Source organism: Sorghum bicolor, chromosome 3 (genome assembly GCF_000003195.3).
Source record: "Sorghum bicolor cultivar BTx623 chromosome 3, Sorghum_bicolor_NCBIv3, whole genome shotgun sequence".
Lineage (NCBI taxonomy): Eukaryota > Viridiplantae > Streptophyta > Magnoliopsida > Poales > Poaceae > Sorghum > Sorghum bicolor.
Window position 1 is genome coordinate 3,135,573 of NC_012872.2, and position 14,153 is coordinate 3,149,725.

Below are 14,153 nucleotides of genomic sequence, written 5' to 3' on the forward strand. Positions count from 1 at the left end.
GCATGACGGAAGAGGAGCATGGAAGAATTCCAGAACAATTAACAGTGTTGTGTAGTGGTGATTGTAATAAGAACGAGACTGACTGACTGCAACGATCGAGTAGGTAAGCGCGGTGCGCGGCGATGATTCTTGGTTCTTGCAGCCTTGCAGAGACGATGGAAAAGGCTGAGGGCGACGCTAGGGGAAATGCATGTAAAACGATGGACCAGCTTCCAGTCTCTACTGCCTTCGGATCTTTCAACATTCTCCTGCGTACTGTACTATATATCCTAGAATAGAAGAACAAGTCTCACTTTGCATACCACGTACGCATTGCCGTAACCATTCTCCTGAGTAAGTTTGATTTGCTTTAGCGACCTGCCGGGAAAGTCAGCACTATACTAGTATTCCAACTTGCAGAGAGGGGTTAGGCGAAGTTAAGTCCAGAAATCGACTGCCACCACCGTAGCGAATGGGGAAGGGTCGTCGGACTAAAACTTAGCGGCGGATTGGTGGATTCATCTAGGAGTTTGCACGGAGCAAACGGACGAAACACATCGACTTTTCAGCGATCCGGACGTCTCAACTTTCTATTGATGATGTCAGAGCGGGTACGTTGTTGCTGGAGGGAACAGAAGACGATCATGGCATGTTGGTGAGCAGATTTTTGCACAAGGGTTGCGCATGGCATGATTGGTTGCACGACAGGGTCAAAATATGCGACAGTAAATAGATATGACCCAATCACTAAGCACCGCATCAAGGTCAATTACAGCAGCCGCACACAGTAGTATAGTACATGCACGCTCCCAGCCGATGATGCCCCATTAGGACAAGTCACAGCGTTGCTTCACATGCATGAGCAGGTTAGTCCGTTTGTAGCACCCCATTTACATTTCTTTGTCTCAAATGGATGGGTATGTTAATTTTTGGATAGTTGTTTTAATGTCAAAACTCTAGAGTCTACAATATGCTTTTGTGTTGTGATAAATATAGACTGATGTCTCTTCATTGAAGATCGCTGAAGCAAGAACCTTCGTTCAGTTATTATTTAGGACAAAAAAAAATTCCCACCGAGGAGAAATTGGCCTTGTCCCTAGGCTCTAAGACTGTTTCAGAGAGTGCGCCAAATAAGCAAGTAAGCAAGAGAGTATATATTTGACTGATGAACGAAATACCACTCTCAATGTACTATATCTTAATTCATTACGATTTATTAATAAATATATATACATGCTATGGACAATTTATTTTTGAAACAGGGTGCACACAGCTTCATCTCTGAATGAAATCCCTGCAACACTTCATTGATTCCTTGCTACAGCCAAAAGAAAACGACAGGGCGGAAGTAACTTTCGTTGAGACTGACCGGGGAGAGAGCCCATTGCCGCATCGAACATCTGGGGCCCATTGCCAACCCAATACTTCCTGGGACGCCTCCATGAACAACTATCGAGGCCTATCCACTCCGAACAGAACAAGATTACAAGGGCCGCACGTTTTGCCTGGGCCGGATCCTTTGCTCATGGAATACCCCGCGCCAGCCCAAACGAACCAAAAAAAAAACACACACACAAGTGTTCCTTATTTTCTTCCTATATAAAAAAAACAAGGTCTCACCCAGCATCTCCAAAAGTTTCCTAAATTTTCTTCCTCAAAACACAATGTTTTCCATTTCCTAAAAGGATATTAAGAGAGAAAAAGCGTCCTTTGTCTATCTCCACGACGTGAACTTGCGACGGAGGAGCATGCGAAAGGAGCGACTAGCGTCAAAAGTAGGCGCGCCAAGATGACGCCGCCGCTGAAAATTGTTTCTGCGCGACTCAAATTACGCGCGATGTGTCATGTGTGTAGATTTCCCAAGTGCCTAAATATTAGGAGAACAAATTAGAAATTGGTGGAGAATGATTTTTTTCTTATGTTCCAAAAACCTAGGGTTATGAATGTCAACCGGGAACTCTGCTCTGTTTGCCTCCACCGACACGACGCGGTGAAGAGCTCCCGTCGATTTCCAAGAGAAGAACCACTGTGTCGTGCCACGACCGGAGCCGTAAATAAGGAGATGGACACCACGTGCCCGCCGTGTTGGCAGCCATGATTGGAATCCCCCACGGCGTGGCACACGATCGGGGAGCAGCACCCGGTGCCTAGCACAGTAAAAGCAGCAGGCCCACGGCTCGTCGTCGTTACTACTCCACGCCGGCCGGGCGTCCGGTCTCCATGTCGCCAGCCGGGGAGCAGGCCGCCGCCCCCTACGGCCGCCTTCGCCCCCACCCCACCGGGGGGGGGGGGGGGGTCTCCGGCCGAGCACTTCCTGCCACGCTACGGCCTACGGCTGCGCGGGCGGCCACCCAACTGTGCGGCGCGGCGGCTTCAAGGCGCTGCTGCTATCCAATTGTTGATTCTTCCCGCACGGCCCGCGACCGCGAATCGAGAGATCGACTTTTCCTCCTCGCCGCGACGTGTCCGGCCGCTTCACGTGCCACCACCACCACCGCTTCGCGTCCGTTTCCTCGCCCTCCGGCCGCGCAGGGCGAGTGGTGCCCATGCCCGCGTTGCGTTGCCTGGTGCCCTGCCCCGCCGCGACCCGCGCACACCACGTCGCCGCTCGGCTCGGGACACGCAGGCACGCCCGGCGTCCAGAACCCCGCGTGGGCGCGGTGCGACGTGGTCGGCCTGCCGCAGCCTCGCACATGAGCGCGCATGTGGTCGCTGCCTCGCTGCCCCCCCGCACCACGTACGGCCGGCCCGGGCTCGTCGTCGCTTTTAGCCTACTACCCGCCCACGCGGCGGAGCACGATGGAGCTGCTATCCAACGGCCACCCGCCTCAACTCGAATCTTGGACCAGCTACAGTGGTCGTGGGTCAGATCAAAACCGTCGTGATCCAATCCACATCTTTGCTTTGTTTATTACGCTTCCTGCTACACTGTGGGTGCATGCCTACGTGGTTGGATCAGGACTGATTAACCGCGTGCTACATTATTGTTAGTACTATAGTCTCATCGTGGCGTCGTCATAAAGCAGCTGAAGATCGAGAGGCTGAAAAAAGGTTTAAACATTCCACCAGTGTAGCTAGCTACCAACAGCCATGAGCTTGCGCGTGTAGCATGCATGACCGCAAAGTACAGGCGGGTAAAGATAAGTTTTTCATGTTAGTTGCCTGTGGTGCAATAGTCGAAACAGTAACTGATGCTTCAATAAACATTAGGGCACGTACAACGCCAGGGCTCCTATAGGACCACATAAAGGAAAAAACGAAACCACTTAATCTACAATGCAAAAGTCATGCTGCAGGCGCTTAGCGTATCAAAATAAACTGACCTCTTGTTTAGTTCGCAAAATTTTTCAAGATTCTCCGTCACATCGAATCTTTGGTCGCATGCATTGAGCATTAAATATAGACGAAAATAAAAACTAACTGCACAGTTTACCTGTAATTTATGAGATGAATCTTTTGAGCCTAGTTACTCCGTGATTGGACAACATTTGTCAAATAAAAACGAAATGCTACAGTACCTAAAAACAAAAAAATTTTCCAAAATAAACTAGCTCTCAAGGAATTACGCAAGGAGCAGTCGAAGCGCCGCTGCTTCGCAAAGCGGCGATGCCATCCACAAGCGCCCCAAGTTGTCCAGGCTGTGCTCCACGGTGGTAGGAAAACAGAATAACGGCCAATAAGCGTCGAGCGTTGTACAGGCCCTTAGACGACACTGCTTGTCCATTCTGAAAATCTGAATAAACAAGTCACCACATTCTAAGGCCTTGTTTAGTTCACCCTGAAAACCAAAAAGTTTTCAAGATTCTCCGTCACATCAAATCTTGTGGCACATGCATGAAACATTAAATATAAACGAAAACAAAAACTAATTACACAGTTTAGCTGTAAATCACGAGACGAATCTTTTAATCCTAATTAGTCCATAATTAGATAATATTTGTCACAAACAAACGAAAGTGCTACAGTACCGAAAACTTTTCACTTTTCGGAACTAAACAAGGCCTAAGTTCCAAAAAGAAAAGTCATCACATTGTAACTTTGTTGTCTTAAGTGTGCATCTTTAACTTTGTTACTTTAACTAAGTTGCAGATTAATACAGTTATAATATTCATAGAATTAGGTCCACTAGGTAGTCAGTTCTATGTATTTTTGGCGTACGTACGTGACCAAGCAGCAGTGCTATGCCATTCCAACGGTTTAGATCTTATCCGTCCGAGACATGTAACCTGTTCATCAGAGGTCTCCGTCGTCTCTGCTTTACTATAGTCAGCCGGACGATGATTTGCGCGCTAACCCTAACAGCCTAACTGACCTTTTCCTTTGCGTGGGTTACAATCCATAACGACGCTTTGTCCCTGCATTAGCATTAGCGTTACCTGTTGGGCTCTGTGGTTCTTATCATCTCTGTGTTACACAAATAAACTGTACATGCTTGCCATGACACGTCAGCCTGCATGCTCACAATGGCAATGGTGCGGTGTGTAGGTGGAGCTGGGCTTGTCAGACGCGGACGGATTGACCATGAGAATCCGACAGAAAAAGATCTTTCAGGATAAGGGGCGCCGCTGACGAGGCTTGACGAAGCCCTGGGCACATTTCCTTTTGACACTTGACAGTATCACAGTATTTCTGGACCATAAACTGTCACCGGCTTGCTAGTTTGGTACTGTATATATGAGCATCGCCATCGCTGGGTCTGTCACGTGGTGGTGAGAGTGGGACTCGGCGAGATGGTACGTCAAAAGACCTTCATCCAGCAATCGACCAAATTCCCGATCCACTGCAACCTCGATGGATGGAAATGCTTCAACGAACCATGAAAATCCTTTACCAATTACCACCATCATCCTCCATTCATCCACCCATGTTATGGATCAGAATGGGTGGTTTGAGCCTATCCATGCACGATTCTTAGTTTGCATCGCCGTGTCATCATATTGGCGTTCAGATATGTGCTGCAACTGCAAAGGGCACGCTGGGCTCTCCGGACTGCAGATTATCGCTTCACTGCTACTCCTCCAGGGCCGTGTTTCTTTCTGATGAGATTGGTTCTGATTCAAAGCAACGCTATGAGACCAATTATTGTGCCCAAATTGACCGACACTGCTGTCCTGTCTACAGTACGCGCTAGTAGTCCGACGTGTCTTGCACACGACAAGGATCGAGTAGGCTAGGCAGAGCTACATGGTATTAGGCCTTGTTTACTTCCCAAAAAATTTTGCAAAATTTTTTAGATTCACTGTCACATCAAATCTTTAGACGCATGCATGAAGTGTTAAATATAGACGAAAATAAAAACTAATTGCACAGTTTGGCCGAAATTGACGAGACGAATCTTTTGAGTCTAGTTAGTACATGTTTGGATAATATTTGTCAAATACAAACGAAAATGACACTATTCCTATTTTACAAATTACAAAAAAGAAAATTGGAACTAAACAAGACCTTTGACGTTCTGCCTGTCTGCTTCGTACTACACACAGGAACCAGCCGTAGTAGACGCCTAGCCATGTCTCCATCGACCAACCGCTAGTGTGAACATCGCTAATCGCGTGTCGCTGTTACTTGCTCCATAATTTGCTTTCAGTTACTCCACTTGATGACCCCTTCCACGATCGAGTCACGACCTGACCTTCGCCGTGTCCGTGGTGAAAGCTGGAAGGCAGACAGAGAGAGAGAGCCACAGCCCACAGGCGGCCTCGCATTCGCAGCAGCTAGTAGACGAGTCCTACTCCAAGAGCTAGCCTAGAGGCAAATTACTGTAAAACCGGGACAGCTCCGATATCCTCCATGCTCCATATAATTGCGGCCACAAACTGAAGCGACCATTGGCCGAAATCCAGGAGCTTGGACTCTTCTTTGCGTGCCTCGAGTTTGACGGCGCTAAACTGGTTAACTATGCGAAACCTTTGACCCATTATGCTGGGGCTTGGATTCGGACAGATATGTTGACATCTCCATCTGTGTTGTGCGTTCTTCCTCCCATTCTGAAAACAAGTTGCAGCTGCGACCGACTGTTCAGAGCGCATAGCCAGTTGGCCGTTGTTGAGAGTGAATCTGAAGCCTGCTTTATTTCTTTTTAACAGAGCAATGATGCCGGCTTTAGTTTGTTGTGGAGCTAGATATATAAAGATAACAACAACGGGCCGGGTTGGCTTTCCATTAAGCTACCGTATCATCCAATCCAATGCAACCCAAAGTGTATACTTAAATCAGGATCCCAACAATATCTTATCTTAATGACAGGGAGCTTTTTCCATTTGCATGCATGGGCGGGCCATGAGATTATGAGAAGAAGATAGCAGGATAAGGAAGAATCTGCTGGCTGCTAGCTTGCACGGTCACCTGGAGGCAGTAACCTAAATGCTAAACCTCCCACTTGGCGGGTGCACACGTGCACGCATGCTCCATCAGAATCTCAAAGCGGGGGAGCAATTAAGCAAAAGGCCACTGGCTGCGCTTTTGCGACATGGGATGGACGACCTGCATGCAAACTGCTCTGGTTAGCACCAGCGGCCGCCGCGGAGCATTACTAAACAAGGCATATAGCGTTGCTTTATTTTGTTGTGAGCGACTAGTGGTGTCTGCTATCGTATCCATGTAGCCTGTATAAACTAAGCTGCACAGGGTACATGGCCATGTGATGGGGGGAAACTGTGGGAACAGGACAAACCTAGCCACGCAGCTGCAAAGGACGACGATGGAGAGGATAGAGATAGAGCTGCCGAGCTGGTCTTGGTGGGTGTTTTGTGCTGGTCAAACCTTGGGCTCTAAGCACCTCGCCAAGTCTTGTAATTGAATCCTCCGCCGTGTGTTTCCTTTACCTTTTGCATTCTAAAATATGGCCTTGTTCTCATGCAAAAAGTTTTTGGATTTTGACACTGTAGTATTTTCGTTTTTATTTGACAAACATTGTCTAATTGTGGAGTAACTAGGCTTAAAAAATTCGTCTCGTGATTTACAGGTAAACTGTATAATTAGTTATTATTTTTATCTATATTTAATACTTCATGTATGTGCCGCAAGATTCGATGTGACGAGGAATCTTGTAAAGTTTTGGGTTTTTAGGTGTATCTAAACAAGGCCTATAGCACTCCGTTTCGTTATCAGGGCCTACCCTGGGGCTTAGGGAAGGAGACAGGCAGAGAAACATTATTGCAGGCGCTAACATTATGTTATGTTCCGTTTGTCTAAAAAATCATGATTGAAATTAAAAACTAATGACTCATAGAAAAAACGTGGTTTATAAGGGCACTCATAATGTAGACTCTATCGTAGAGTCTAAAGTTATTTATTACCTCGAACAATGTGGACTTAGAGTCTAAATAAGACTTGCAGTCTTATTTTTTCTACCTCTTTCTTCAATAAATATGCTGCCACATCAGCAAAATACCATAAATAGTATGTAATTAATTGTCTTGGCCTCTGTGATAAAGTCTTGCATTGTGAGTGCCCTAAAATAAGCGAATGCAGCCATGTCCACAGTGGTCCTAAACTGTGAAAGGAAAAAAACCACTCAATTAGAGAGTACTCCGTAGTACCAAGTTAGGAGTACGTATTGGTGGAGTACGTACGTACGTGCACTGTACGACATTCATCGACCGATGCAGCCGTCCGTGTGCTCCAGCCTCCAGCCCCAGGTCGACCTATGTGCAGGCTTGGCGCCTCCTGACCTCCGCGGGCAGGCATGGCGCAGTGCCGCCGGCGACCGCTTTGATGATGATGGAACAAAGCGGCACCAGTTTCATTGCAGGGACACTGCACCGGACTCGATTCGGATCCATCGGCCACATCCTCCGCACCGCAACCGTGAGCTTGTTTAGTTCCGAAAAGTGAAAAGATTTCGGTACTGTACTATTTTCGTTTGTTTGTGATAAATATTATCAAATCATGAACTAACTAGGATCAAAAGATTTTGTCTTATGATTTACAGCTAAACTGTATAATTAGTTTTTATTTTCGTCTATATTTAATGTTTCATATATGTGTCACAAGATTCGATGTGATGGGGAATCTTGAAAACTTTTTGGCTTTCAGGTAAACAAGGCCCGTATCCGCTGCATTGCATTGCTCCCGGAGTTGCAGGCAGGCGCTTATCCTATCCAGTTATCCACAGTCCACCATGCACGGGACGACTCGTGGATCTGCTGCGCCGGGGCGGGTGCGCGGTGGGTATGGGGGACCCGGTCCGTACGTACCGTGCCAGATGCCCCGGCCGCGGTGCATGCACTGCACCGCGCGTCCGTGCGCCGTGTGTGGCCGGCGATGGGATCGACCGGCCCTGCCAACCCAACTTGGCGGCCGGTGCCGGCGCGTCCGAAAGCAGAAAGGGAACTTTGGGACCGGGGGTGGGGTGGGAGCGAACAGCGAAGCCGGAACTTTCCTCAAACGCCCGGCACCGGCAGCGAACGTTCGCGAAACTACGGTCCGGAGTGCGCACCAAGGAAAGAGACGGAGTCCGCCGCGGGCGGGCGCTGCAGTGCATACAGTGTGCCTCTACCACGATGTTTGGTGCGGCGCATCGCATCACGAGTCTTGGCTCTCACTCAAGCGGCTGCCAGAATGGCGCGTGCCGCGGGCCGGCGAAAGGACTACCGGAGGTGTAGCACTGGGGATAAGGCCGGAATTGATGCAAAGCTGCGGGAGCTCAGGCGGGCAGGTTGGAATGATGGGCTCTACTCCTCCGGCTTTGTTTAGTTCATTCTGAAAACTAAAAAGTTTTCAAGATTCCTCGTCACATCGAATCTTATAGCACATGTATAAAACATTAAATATAGATAAAAACAAAAACTAATTACACAGTTTAGCTGTAAATCACAAAACGAATCTTTTAATTCTAATTAGTCCATGATTGGATAATATTTGTTACAAACAAACGAAAGTGCTACGGTACCGAAAACTTTTCACAACTAAACAAGGCGTACGTCAGGCACAGCGGGTAGGGAATGAGGGAACAAGAACCTAGCCAGGGGAGCAGAGCAAGCAAAGGCGCTCCGCAAAGCAAAGGGCCTCGACCGTGACACGGCTCATCCATCAGTCGTCTGCAGATGAGCTCGAGTCGGCCAAAAGCTAGCAGCATGGTAGCACTAGTGCCGGTAGCAAAGCCAGCCCGGCACGCCGGCCGCGCATGGCGAGGGCATTCTGGACACCTCATCCTCAGCTCGCACATGTACTACCAGCCACTCCCTAGATTAGTACCCACTGCATATGTTGTTCTGTTTGTTGATCCCGATCTTACTATCATGGTTTCTACTGCTACACCAGGTAATAATAACGAAGAAGCGGCATGCTTCTGCCGTTCCGTTTGCTATGAAACCGGCAATGTCGATGTACAGTACGTCAGTACTCTAGATGTGTGCACCAAGACCTTATGGCGTTACATCATATAGACGGTCTCCACAGTCCAACAATTGGACTATCTGTGGCGCACAACAGCGATCCTGATTGCGATGATCGAATCTACGTATATGGCTTACAGTACAGTAGATTGCTGGCTAGTAGCCGGTCAACTTTGCCTAATCCACGAACAAAACTGTCCCAGAGAGCGTGGAGCAGTCGGTCGTCAGTCATGGCGGCTCAGGGTTCACGTGACACGCGGTGCGCTCCCGCGAGTTCAATGGACGGACGGCATGCAGACGGCACACCAAACTGGACAAGGGCGTCAAGCGTCGTGCAACAAGTAGCATGGGCCTGCAACGTACTACTACTGCCCTGCTCCCTCGGCGTTGATCCGCATTTATCTCCAACGACGGTCCGGTGCATCGTATCGTATGACAGCACGCACGGTGCGCCCTTTCAAAGCACCGATGGAAACGGCGCCACGAGAGATTCAACGATCCCCACAGTGGCACTGCAAAGTACTGTGCCGTGCTACTACGGAGCACCCCTATTAAAGAGCAGCGGCCACATCGGTGTCTCGTGCACTCACATTCGTTTGTGTTTTTGCTAAAAATCCTGCCTGCCACGATAGCTTCATGGAACCCTGATGATCAAGTTATTATTGTCGTGAGCGCGACCGTTCACACAGAACAGACGTCTGTTTTTTAGAAGAAAAAAAAGGTGCGAAATTATTAGCAAATCTAACCAAGCTTCCAAAATAAACGCCGAGAGAGATGGCAGTAGGATTTCCACTGCATTCACCACTCGGGATCACACGTCATCCGTGCACGCGGACGTCTAGACTCGCACAGCAGCGGCAGCGCTCGGTGCGGTCTCCGCGTCTGCAGCGGCGCCGGGACCGGGCGCGACGAGGCCGGAGCCGGGACCGTGTGTCGGTGTTGGGTTTCCGGGGGAGGGCTGTGCTGTCCAAAGGGGCAAGGGCGGGCGCGGGAGCCCAGCCGAGCGGCCGTCCCGTCCCGCGCGCCACGCCGCCGCACCTCGTGATTGCCCTCCTGGCCGCGTGGAGCGCCGTCGTACGCCGGCCCGGCCTCTGGTCATCCCCCCGCGGCGTCCGTTGCCATTTTCTGTTTCGCTTTCGTCGGCTCTCTCCGATCCGCTTTTGTCGTTCCGTCGCCGCCATCGATCGTAACCGACGCCGCGAGTGACGACAAAGTAGCCGCAAGCGTAGCGTCGAGCCGCTGTCCTACAGGAGCACACTACTAGGCCGGAGCGTGTCGGTCGCGTAGGAGTGGTGTTTACCGGGCAGCGGATTGACGATGATTAAACCGGCCCACCTCATCGAAACTTCTCGTTTGAGCTTATCTATTAATTATCTGCTAGATTTAATTATTTAGTAATATTTTTTATAACAAATCAGTGAATATTAATTTAAGTTATACTTTTAAAAAAAAAGCGAACAGGATCATCGCTGCAACCGGCAACCAAGTTTGACTGTTTTATTATAGGAGAAAAATATTACTTATTGTTTGACAGATTGAACACATAAGCTCAGGTCTCGTTTAGTTTCAATTTTTTTTTGAGAAAAAACGCCACGGTAGCTCTTTCGTTTTTATTTAAAAACATTATCCAATCATAAAATAACTAGAGTTAAAAGATTCGTCTGGCGATTTACAAACAAACTGTGTAATTAATTTTATTTTCATCTATATTTAATGCTCTATAAATGTGCTATAAAATTTGATGTGACGAGAATTTTAACAAGTTCTCAGCGAAAAGCTACATGTCGCCAGTAGTGCCCGACCGCCTGATTGATTGTATGGACATACACCCGGTCTACTGCTTACCTACGCACAAAAACAACCCGTCAGCCGTTAAAATTCTCCCACTTGCGCTTCTACTGGTACTAAAAAAAAATATCACGAGTCCAACCAAAATTAGGTGAGATTGGCTTTGTTTTGCTGGGCGAGACTGTAACCATGGACGGGCCTCACTTGACAGTTCCCACGGGATGCCATTGCCACCGCGGCACCACCAGAGTCGCCCCCTGGTCTTATCCCCAAAACGCCAAAGCTTTCCCAACAAGAAGAGGTTGCCCCTGGACACATTTCACGAGCAGGTTGTGGTTGCAGTTGCAGGTGGTCCGGCCGGGCCCCTCCCCCGCGCGCCGCGCCGCGCCCCGCCCACGTCCACGTACCAACTGGTGTGGCGGGGTCACGCGCGGGGGCGTGGGTTCCGGTACGGCCGACGCGCCGACGTGGCACGTGGCCTTCGCCGCTAGGACAGGACCAGGACCAGTGTCGGATGGTGCCACGGAGGGCAATGTCTTCTCTTTGGCTGCTGGATTGCGCCATTCCATTTGCTGCTTTCCAACAGCTCCATTAACAAGCTTGGTATTATTCCAGAAGTTTCCAGAGCTAACAAGGCCGTTCTGCATCTAAACTAGGCGGCTCATTTTGTTAGGCCTTGTTTAGTTCCGAAAAGTGAAAACTTTTCGGAACTGTAGCACTTTCGTTTGTTTGTGACAAATATTATCCAATCATATACTAACTAGGATCAAAAGATTTGTCTCGTGATTTCCAGCTAAACTGTGTAATTAGTTTTTGTTTTCGTCTATATTTAATATTTCATGCATGTGTCACAAGATTCGATGTGACGGGGAATCTTGAAAACTTTTTAGTTTTCAGAGTGAACTAAACAAGGCCTTAGTACGTATTAACAAACCAAACGATACAAGGGGGAAAAAACTAGGCCAGCTCATCACTTGTACATACTGTGTACGTACTTTTGGAATCATATCACTGTTTTCACATATGGATCTTACTATTTTCAGTATTGAAAGATCATTTCCAACTCCGAGACTCGTGCTAGAAAAGATTCCCTAGCAACCCCACAAAATGTACCATGCATACGGCTATTAGTTTGTTATAAGATTTTCGTCACAACCTAAACTTGCATATAATAATTTATTTTTTTTCATTTCTCGTTATGGAAAATAACCCAAAGTTGGCTATATCTGCCATTATTTTATATAAAGTAGATCAACCCCTGAATATGCATAAATACACACGTCTATCGTTATGAATGGCTGAATGCGATCGCAGAGGCCGGTTTTTTTCGTTTTCTAAAAAAACGCTGTGAATACATACACCTCAAGTACTTAAGTACCACGCATATTATTTCTAGATAGTCTTCCATGAGCAAATATGAAAAAAAGAGCATACTGACTAATACACATACTAGTATAGTACACATACAATGCATGCCACTGTATTGGATATTTTTTTTTTACATAATTTACTAGCCATGAAAACTACCTCAATTAGTGTAGCGTGAAAATAATGATTCATTTTAAATTAGTTAACACTATATTAGAAAGAATTCTGAAAGTTACAATGTTATAAAGATTTTGTTATGTTAAGAATAAAATTTCTAAAATTACTCTTTTAAAGCATATATATGAAAATCACTTGCTCGAAATGTAAATCGTGACATACCGCTTATTACATGTAGTTAGGAATTGAATCGAGCATGGACATACATTGGTTTACAACATGCTAAATTAAGAATGGGTACAACCTAATCTTGTGATGTACTCCTTGAGTTCTAAATTGTAAGGCGCTCTATTTTCTAATACATAATTTTAGCAATATTTGTATATTTGCATAACAAAAACATATATACGTGTGTATATAAAAAATTATAATAACTTACAATTTAGAATGAAGGAAATAACTCAAATCAACAAATATGTGACGAGAAGTTGTATAAATAATTGATAACTAAAACATCTATCATAATAGCATAAAAGTTCACGTGGTACTTATATTGGTCTACTAGGTTATTAGATATCCGCAAATAAAAGAGGGTAACAAAAAACAAAGGAAAATAAGTGCACTCGAATTCAGTGACAAAGCCCTATGTTTTAAGGTACTCATGTTTCCTCAAAACGTTTTCATCTAACTACTGCTTGCTTTTGATGTTCCTTCTTAAAAATTTAAGGAAACCATTGCGTACATAGCTCTTGTTGTTCCTTCTTAAAAATTTAAGGAAACCATTGCGTACATAGCTCTTGTTGTTCCTTCTAAAAATTTTAAGGCAACCCGTGCATATATTTAAGAACAATGGGTCCAAAGTTTGTACAAAAATTTGTCTTCGATATGGAGGTTAAAATCCATTTCGACTGAAACATGTGATTTCTTCCCTGCTTGCTTGACTTATGCTTGTCAGTAGAAAATTATTAGAAGAACAGACTTATAGCAACAGCTGTACAGTACCAGTAGACAGAAAATACACCCGCTGCTGCTGCAAGCAAACTACCTGGTTTGTACTGATGTATAAAAATTGCAGTGCTACAAGTCTGGTATGGCGCACGAACCAGTTCTTGTTTTCTCCATTTGTATTTACCTCTCTCCACATATACTATAGAAAATTAAGATATTTTAATTTTTATCACAATCCATCGGTACATATGAATTAAAGTAATACGAGTGTAGCTAAATAGAATTGTCTCAAATTTGAAGAACTAAAATTGATTTAATTCAGAGACGCAGCGAGTACTTCGTTGCTGATTTTGGGCCACAAATTATTCCGTCGCCTCAAATTTGAAAAAAAAAATTATCGACGAGGAAACTGCACTGACGTTAATTAATTAAATAATAATCAGTTAATTACTTACTCGTATATATAAGAAAAAGAAAGCGGTGGATATACGAGAATTACCCACCATCCGTACCGTATCCAAAAGGAGTATACCGCCAAAGAAAAGCAGCCTGCCTAGATTTGGGGAGGCCACCACCCGCCACCGAACCCAACTCACAGTTCCATTCCACGAACCC